At 38.2% G+C, this 9,285-nt stretch overlaps 1 pseudogene; it reads right to left on the reverse strand.

Annotated features, from left to right (window-relative positions):
* Positions 1–3,916: 3,916 nt before the first annotated feature.
* Positions 3,917–5,318, reverse strand: LOC122033801 (annotated as a pseudogene).
* Between the last annotated feature and the right edge of the window lie 3,967 nt (positions 5,319–9,285).

The following is a 9,285-nucleotide window of genomic DNA, read 5'->3' on the forward strand; positions in this document are numbered from 1 at the left end:
ATTTACTTGCTAAACAAACTCACAATTAAGGCAGTCTTGACTAATCCATTTGAGATATGGACTAGTTAAACTCTCAGTTATCTTATTTGAAGATATGAGGTTGCCCTTCTTATGAGAAGAGAACTATATCAGAGAAGCTAGATGCTAAGTCTGATAATGTTTATTAATTGGTTACTCTAAGAAAACTACGGGGTACCAATTCTAAGATCCCTTGAAACAAAAGGATGTTTATTTCAAGGCATATTGTATTTCTAGAGAAAGGATTTCTCTTGCAAGAAAACAAATGGGAGTGAGGTTTAACTAAGAGCAGTTAAAGTGACTCCAATAGACACAAAAGAGACACCTAAATAAGACCCATAGCTAATTACTCATTGGGATGAGGTAACAACTAAACCTGTTAATACACCACCACTTCATAGATATAGTGGGGCACGTCTAATTCCCGAGAAATATGGATTTCTCATAAGTGAATCGAGAGGCCTGTCACTCATTATGGATGAGGATCCTACTAGTTATAAAGAAGTTCTGAAAAGTTCAGAAAGGGACTCGTGGTTGAGGACCATGAAATCGAAAAATGGATTCCATGTATAACCAAGTTTGGAACTTGATGCATCCATCCTAATGTATAGTACCTATTAGGGGCAAGTGAGTTTTTAAGATGAAAAATTGACATGGATGAGAGTTTGATTTCTCACAAAAATCCATATGAACCTTGAGTGTATATAAAGGTTAGTGGGAGTATAATCATGTTCCTAGTGTTATATGTTGTTGACATATTACTTATATGAAACAATGTGACAATTATACAGTCAGTTAAAGTTTAGTTATCCAAGACATTCTCCATGAAAGGCATGAGATAAGCAACCTATATCCTTTAGATATAAATCTATAGAGATAGATCAAACATGTTGCTTAGTCTTTCGCAGTCTACATATATAGACTGAGTGCTAAAGCGGTGTAGCATGTTGGAATCCAAAAAAAGTTGAGATTCACCTTTCGGAGTCTACGTGCCTAAGAACATAAGACAAGAGGATTCACATAAGTTAGATTCATTGGCGTAAGCTATATGATCAATAATGTATGTTATGTTATGTACGAGGTCCGATATATCATATGCTCTGAATGTTACTAGCAGATATCAATCGGACCCAGGCATGGATCATTGGATGGCTGTCAAGACAATCCTTGAAAACTAAGAATTTAGTCTTGGTATATGGAAGAGATGATATGATGATACATAGGTATACTGATACTAGTTTCCAAATGGACAAGGATGATTCCAAGTCTAAGTATGGACATGTGTTCACCTTAAAATGTAAGCACAATAAATTGGAAAGGTCCCAAGCAAGGAACGATCTAAGAATGTGTTTCGTCGCTATCATATGATCAAGAGATCATGAGTAGGAATGAAATATAAATTGAGAGAAGTTTCCACCGAAAGGAACCTAGTGGAGTCTTTCATGAAACCTCTATCTCAAAATGAGTTTGAGAGTCATGTAGAGACCTATGGTGTTAGTCACCATGGTTTTGGCATTAGGTCAAGTGGGAGTGTGAGATTGTCTTATAGTTTTTACTATTTATTTGATAAATATGGATTCACTATTTGGATGCACATTCTTTATGTGTATGATTGGATCTTAAACTCACGTACTGAATGCCCGTGATACGATTCATAACACGAGAGAATTTATGATTGGATCACAACTTGTGAGTATCTCTACATGAACAATTATGAATATATTCACTACAACAAAAACCCTCATAGACATCGGTTTTCCACCAGTGTCTATTACATTTTCGACCGATGTCTATGATGGCGATGTAAAAGGTCTGTCATTTTAGACATTGGGTTAAAACCGGTGTAGTATCACTTAACGACACCGGTGTTCGAATCGGTTATTAACCGGTGTAGTATCACTTAACGACACCGTTTCATCAATGGTGTAAAACCGATGTAATATTATATGTTAATAACACCAGTTTTGGCAGCGGTATACGATTGATGTAATATTAGTTAATGACACCGATTTTGCAGCAGTAGAAAACCGATGTAATATCAGTATTTTTTAACAACACAAATTTAATTTCTGAAACAGTGATAAACCGACAGTAACAAAAAAAATACACAAATATTCACAAATTACACAAATATTCTTCATTCAACAGTATCCATAAAATACACAAATATTCACAAATTATATAAATATTCTTCTTACAACAGTAATCATAAAATACACAAACATTCTTTTTACATCAAAAGCTAATAGATATCAGAATCAAGGTAAAACATTCTTTTAACAACACATCAAGGTAGAACATCGTGAGTCAAAAATCAAGCTGAGGCTACATTAAATTATAAGAATCAGAATATGTTCAACTTGCTATACTGCTCTATTCTTCTTGCGCCTTTCATTTCCCTAATCTCACCGCTTTTCACCTTCAAATGCCTAGTTTTCTGAGTTAAAACATCCACTGTTCTAATCTGTCAAACAAAAGTATCATTTGGTCTACTTAACTACAGCAAAGAACAAAAACAGAAGAATTATACATGCTGCAAAAGTCCTAGAATATCACCATCAGAAAGAAATTGACATGGGACAATATACGCAATTTACATTCCATGCAAATGCATGCATCATCCAAGGTTTTCAAAAATCAAATACCTTTCCTACTCAAATGTAATCTAGCATGCATTCAACCCACTCGAACTGCACTTCATCAATTTCAAACTTTATCCTATTCGAGCTAGGCTTATGAAATCATTTCTAAGAACAAACTCGACAAATTCAAGACTGTTCTTTCAACCAGACATAAACTTTGTAGAACTAGAGGAAATCAAATGAAAGATCAGCAGCAGCAAGATCTGATATAATGAGGGAAAAGCTAAGATAAGTTCATAATCAATCAAATCAAATATGAGTTTGTATTATTCCCATTGCTGGAAGTGAATCCTTGTGGTCAACTCCAAAATTTTCAATTATATCTTTCATATATCGCATGATATAAAAACCACATTGCTCTGCATCCGGTTATTGAGGAGCCTATGTTAGAAAAGAAATATTAGAATAACTCCTTCAAGGATAGTGAAACAGTTGCTAATCAAAAGGATATACCTTGACAACTACCCATGTTGGTAGTTTTTTCTCTTTCCTTCCCGCCTCCGCATTATACATTTTCAAGGCCCTTCATGCATATAACCCGTGGGAATTGTATTGCCACATCAAAATACATACATGTTTCAACAAAGGTAAGAAAAGAAGCCAAAAAACTTACATGTTGACAACATATTTCCAATCTTGATCACGAATGCGGTGACTAAGAGGATCCAACAAAAAAATAATCTCCTTCTCAACATTGATGATAGTCAAAATCTAGTGAAAACTACACAAAGAAATATAATTAGTGTATATATGCATCTTGCAAGTTCTCAAAATATGCAAGTGAGAGTGATATATAATGTTATTCTTACTCACCCAACATTGCATGGCACGACAACCAATTGACTAGTTGAGGTACCAATTAGCCTACTGCTTAAGTAACAAGCCCTTTTATTCAACTGTTCTTGGATGAAATCTCTATTCTGATTTCTTGATGGTACATATATACTCCATAGGCACTGGATCACCAATCTGAAATCCTGCAGCAACATCTTTTCCTGCATCTTTCTATATAGATGCCTACAATTGGAAAATATCCCCAAAAAATGATGAAATCTAAATTAATGAAACACATAAATAAAGTCAAATTCAATCGAAAGCTTACCACATATACACAACTATGAAAGTGTCTGTGATTGGCTTCAATTCACAAAAGGGAATTATGTCATCGCAGTTAACGTGGACTGTGCGCTCCATGCCAAACACAAAAGGGAATTATGATATCAAGTAACTGTGTCAATTGACAAGCAAGTTGAATCTCAGGTAGATGTTGATGGTCCATTTGTTGCATGCTTACATTGAGAACTTGTTGCCTTTGCCTTGTCATCTCATTCCCACCCACGAGAAAGTAAGAAGTGGGCCTGAAAGCCAGCCTAAATAATAAAAATAATAATAGTATTCATATCATCAACAAAGGAAGACACGGTGTGGGTTGATATGTGCCTGAAAAAATTCATCATTTTGACTTTTGAATTAGGATCGATGCTCGCGGTGCTATCGAGTGCTTGTTGCATGTGGTGCAACCACCTCTCAGCAGCTTGGTGAGTAACAGGGAATGGTGCATGTCGTCCGATCAGAGCTGGATGACCTGCAATAATGATTGATTCAAACGAAACCGTGTTGCAACAATTCAGCCAAAGGTTTCCCTTCATTACATAAGCAAACTTAGAACTCGAATCTATAGAGAGAGATGGATGTATCAATTTCTTGTATATTTTTTAGGTTTTTTCTTCTGTATCAACTGAGTCCAGAGACTAAATTGTTCTTATGATTTCCTTACCAAATGAATAAAACATGCCTTTTGTTACATCAAACTCCATAATATTGGTCTAAATATAGTAGCATATCCACAAACTAAAATTAATTATTCATAATAAATTCAAATGCACGAACTCAGGTTTTTCAGTTATGTGACTATTTTTGATATAATCACATAACTGAAACACCAGAGATATGATCGGCATAACAATATCTCAGTATGCATCAAAGTAGGACACCAACCATTCTTGTACTTCCTAACCACAATTCTCCTAAAAGCTCAATGAACAAATCCTGAACACAAGGTGATTACAAAAGAGAATAGAATCTTTAAGAGGTCATATAAAATTACAATGATATGAATATCATCACAATAATCAATTTGTGTAAGATTCTGGTCATATAAAACAAATATAAAATGATAAATTTGGCAGATGCCAAATGATTTTGCTGCTTTAAAAGGTGAAACAAATAGTGCAAGTGTCAGAAAGAAGCTATCAGACATCAAAAGAACAAGTTCCCTTCACCTTTCCTCTGGGAATACAGATTAGGGCCTCCCATCCTCTGAACGAAGAACTCGTACTGGTTCCAAATCACGTCCTCCTTCTTCGAATTTGAAAAGATAGATCGGAACCCCACTCTTCTTCATCAGTGAAAACCCTACCAACCATCTGTGTTAACAAAATCAGAGATGGTCATAATCAATTGAGCATCTACAACGGACGAAGAGGGCCACGGAGGAAGAGGTAGGTAGATCGGCTCACCTGTTGTAGAAATTGGTTGAGAGACCGATGAAGGGTTGGATTCCACCTAGGGTTTCGAAGAGGTTGGTCTCGTCGATGGCGAGGCGTCGCTCACTGCCACTTCTCTCCACTCCAACACCTTCTACTATAAAGACTGCATTGTCTTTAAATATTTCCCCTTTTTCTTGTTCTTTTACTCTGATGAATTAGGAGAGAGAGAGATACAAGGCTCCTGCTTCTTGTGGTAGGCAAGTTCATCGAACGCTCGAGGACGAAGGTAGCGTATTATCTACAGCCTTGATAATTGTGGCGCCGACCCATTTTGACTTAACCCACCTGCTAAACTATTGAAGATGAGGAAGAACTTCAGTAGCGACGATGGATAAAGAAAAAATTATCAGAATGTGAAGAAGGACTCCAACGGTGACAGTGAATGATAGACTGGAGATGGATGAAGGAAAAACTACCAGAATGCGAAGAAGGCCTCCTCTTCTCACTCAAAGGGAGGAGTTGGAGGAGATACGGTGTGGTTGGACAAAGAAGCAAGGGTGTCGTGTCTTGATCCTGATCGGGCGAGGAAGGGGCGTCGATCTAGGAAGGGGAAGAGGGAGATGAGGTTGAGAGAGATGGTCGGAGGTTTAGGTTTAGGTTTAGGCTGAGAGAGATGGTCGGAGGAAGGGGCGCGATATAGGTTTAGGTTTGGAGGGAATTTCACAGTGTTGCAAATTTTGGCTGGTGGGAAAATTAAAATATTTTATTTTGGTTCATTAACACCGGGTTTTAAAAACCCCTGTTAAAATCGATGTCTATTAACGAAAAAAAGGTGCTCATAGACATCGCCTAAAAAATCGATGTCTATGAGCGAAAATCTGCGCTCATAGACACTGGTTTTTGGAAAAACCGGTGTAAAATACTCAAAGACATCGGTTTTTGCTTAAAATAGTTGTTGTTCCACCGATGTCTATAAGGGGTTTTGTTGTAGTGATTGAAATATTCCCTAATTGATGAATTGATGAGTTTGGACATCATCGATTTTAATAGACTAACACGGGCTATACTCCTTGGTCTAATCAAGCAACAGTTTCTCACTAGTTAGAGACATTGGAATGTCGAGAGTTAAACGTGGATGCTAGTTATGGTAATTAGTTCATTAGAGTGACCTACTGTAAGACTTCATATGGTTCTCTACATATATATAGATATGTTTATGAAGATTTTATTGTAGCTCAAGTGCAAGTTTCTTTCGACTTGAGATATACAAGTCATCTTGGTCATGAAAACTTATACTTTGACATCTTAAGCAAGCATCTCATTAAGGTGTGGACCCGGGATGATTGGGTAAAAATTGAAGTGTCTGAAGGTGTTTGGATAACCCACAGAGGATTCATCGTTCATTGTGAGGAGACGTATACCCTATTACCACTGGTTAGAATTATTACTCAAAGTCTTTGGCCAAAGCATTACATGTTAAGAATATGAGACTCTTAGACACACGTCAGAGTAATTTGAATTCACAGGATGAGAAAGTATTACTTGGGCTAGGTGTGACGTAGTTAGCCTAGTGGGGAATAACATATAAACCATGTCCTGAACCAAGTGGGTGTTGGGGTTGCAAGGTTACAAGCATAGTCCTACATTGAAAATACATGGGAAAGATCATGGGTTTAACCGTCCTACAATTGGTATCAAAGCGAGGTCGCTCTTCACCGGACTAACCGTCTGAAGAAGCACAAGCCAGAGCCATGATCCAAGATCGAACCATGTGGGTGAAACCTTGAACAAAGTAGGGGAGGACCTGATACTTGTGGGAAGGCCTTGAGCAAGTCAAGAGTGACCTGATGCTTAAGGGGAGGCCCTGAGCAGGTCAAGAGTGACCCGATGCTTGAGGTGGACCCTGTGGTCCTTTGTTTGAGGGGAGATTGTTGAGGTTGCAAGGTTTCAAACATAATCCCACATTGAAAACACATGGGAAAGATCACGAGTTTATAAGAAAAAGATATCTTCATTGGTATGAGGCCTTTTGGGTAGAGCCCAAGAGCAAAAACTATGAGGGCTTAAGCCCAAAGTGGACAATATCATACCATTGTGGAGATATCTAAATTCTTTTCAATCCTACAATGGGTATAAGACTAGTAAAAGGAACGAGGCATGACTTACTATAACTGCTAAAAGATTTGGAAGTGGTTCCAAGATCAACCTATGATTTTTTGATTAATTGAGAATCATGATATACTGCTAGGTGTCACTCATGATTATTCCATAATTGATGATTAATTATGGACGACTAACATAATTAGGAACCTATAAGGTCACACGTACTACGAGTTTATCTAAGAGATATAAAACGAGTTTGAGAATTGGATTCTCAAATTCAAAGAGATAAGTCTGGTTGGACCAGATAAAGGCAAATATTAAATCAGAATGGTGCAACGGAAGCACGGATGAGTCATGTCTTTTGAAGACGAGTTGGACACTCTTTAGTTTAAATTAATGAACTAAATTGGTTTGGTTCTTTAATTAAGAGAGGTTTAGTTATTGAACTAATATGGTTTGGTTCTGAACCAAACTTAAGGCTAATGGTATAGATTACGAGTTAGTGAAAATGGGTTTGGATTTGATCCCAACCCAATATGATATATATATATACACACACACGTCCATGAAGAGGAGGCCAGCCCACTAGAAGTCTCGGCGCCACCATCCAGCACCTACTCCTACTGACCACAAGTTGATGAGATGTCCCTGTACCGTGCCCGCCCATTGGAGCAATCGACGCCATCACTGTTCCGCAGAGGAGCTTGTTGCCATCGGAAAGCCCTTGCTCTGGTGCCAAGAGGAAGTTGTCCCTCTCCTCTTCCAAGCAAAGGAGATGGCTAGGAGATGCTTTGGATAGAAGCTCCACCGCCGACAACTACAATGGACAGAAACTTCACCTCCGACAACTACTGCTCTCGCCGCCAACCAACCCATGGTTGTTTATCCTAGCGCTGCCAGCCAAGGTTTCTATTCCAGCCATCCTTATTCTACCCCACCAACCTGCTGTGTCGGCTATCCAGAAATGGTTCTGGCCACCCAAGGACTGTTCTGTTCAGTAATGGTTGCTATCGAAACAGTGCTGCAACCAAATTTGTTGTCACCTGTCGGCAACAAGTTTTTCCAATCTCCTTTAGCAACAATTGTTGTTGTCGTTCATCATGTTTCGTGTCATCGTGTTACTTTGGCCGTCGGACACGAATTGTGTCATGATCATTCTCTCGAATCGCTCTGTCTTCGCATGCAAGGCTAGTACCTTTCACGAGGATGGAACTCAGACTTATAGAAGGCATCTCGAAGATAGCTAAGCATGGATACAAGTAGAGCTGAGGCTTGTGCATCGCTTGGTCGATCTCCTTCCCACTTCGGATCATCCAATGGAATCTTCTACGCATCATCCATCAGGTATACCTAGAATAAATTTATTTTCCATAAAATTTTAATTATGCGATCATATCTGGCATGTTGTGTCCTTGTATACGTGTGGTGTGTGTAATGTAATAATGAGAAATTATTATTATTTTTATTTTTTACTGCGTATGTTTATGAAACGTGTTCTAGCATACACTCGTATTAGGATACCCAACATAATGAAGAAGTATTTATTTCTCCACTCACCCTGAGGTTGAATCCTATCAAATAAAGTCTCATTAGGGTGGGCGCGAAAGCGAAATAAGTCATCTATCACTTGTTGAGGGTAAAAGTAATGATGGAATATTTCGCTTTCGCTCTAAGCGAAATAAATCATCTGTCACTTATTGAGGGTAAAACTCATCCCAAATTCCATTTGCATCCTAAGGGACACTAAGTAAACGGAAAGCAACGGTGGCATTGCTTAGGATGAGAATGGAATTTGGGATGAGTTGTTGAAGTGGAATACTGAAGTATTGGCTAACAACAACAAAGAAAGGGTGAACAGGGAAGAGAAGCACCACTACAACTTGCTCCTTAAAAACAACAACACTTTCTTTGGGAGGAAGGTGGGGACGATCTTGGTCGTGGGCATGACTACATAGGTGAGTATCTCGTAGTTGAAATGGAGGTCATCAACATTTACAACATGAAGATTTGAGGAACACAATGTATACCACTCA

This window comes from Zingiber officinale, chromosome 11B (genome assembly GCF_018446385.1).
Source record: "Zingiber officinale cultivar Zhangliang chromosome 11B, Zo_v1.1, whole genome shotgun sequence".
Taxonomy (NCBI): Eukaryota; Viridiplantae; Streptophyta; class Magnoliopsida; order Zingiberales; family Zingiberaceae; genus Zingiber; species Zingiber officinale.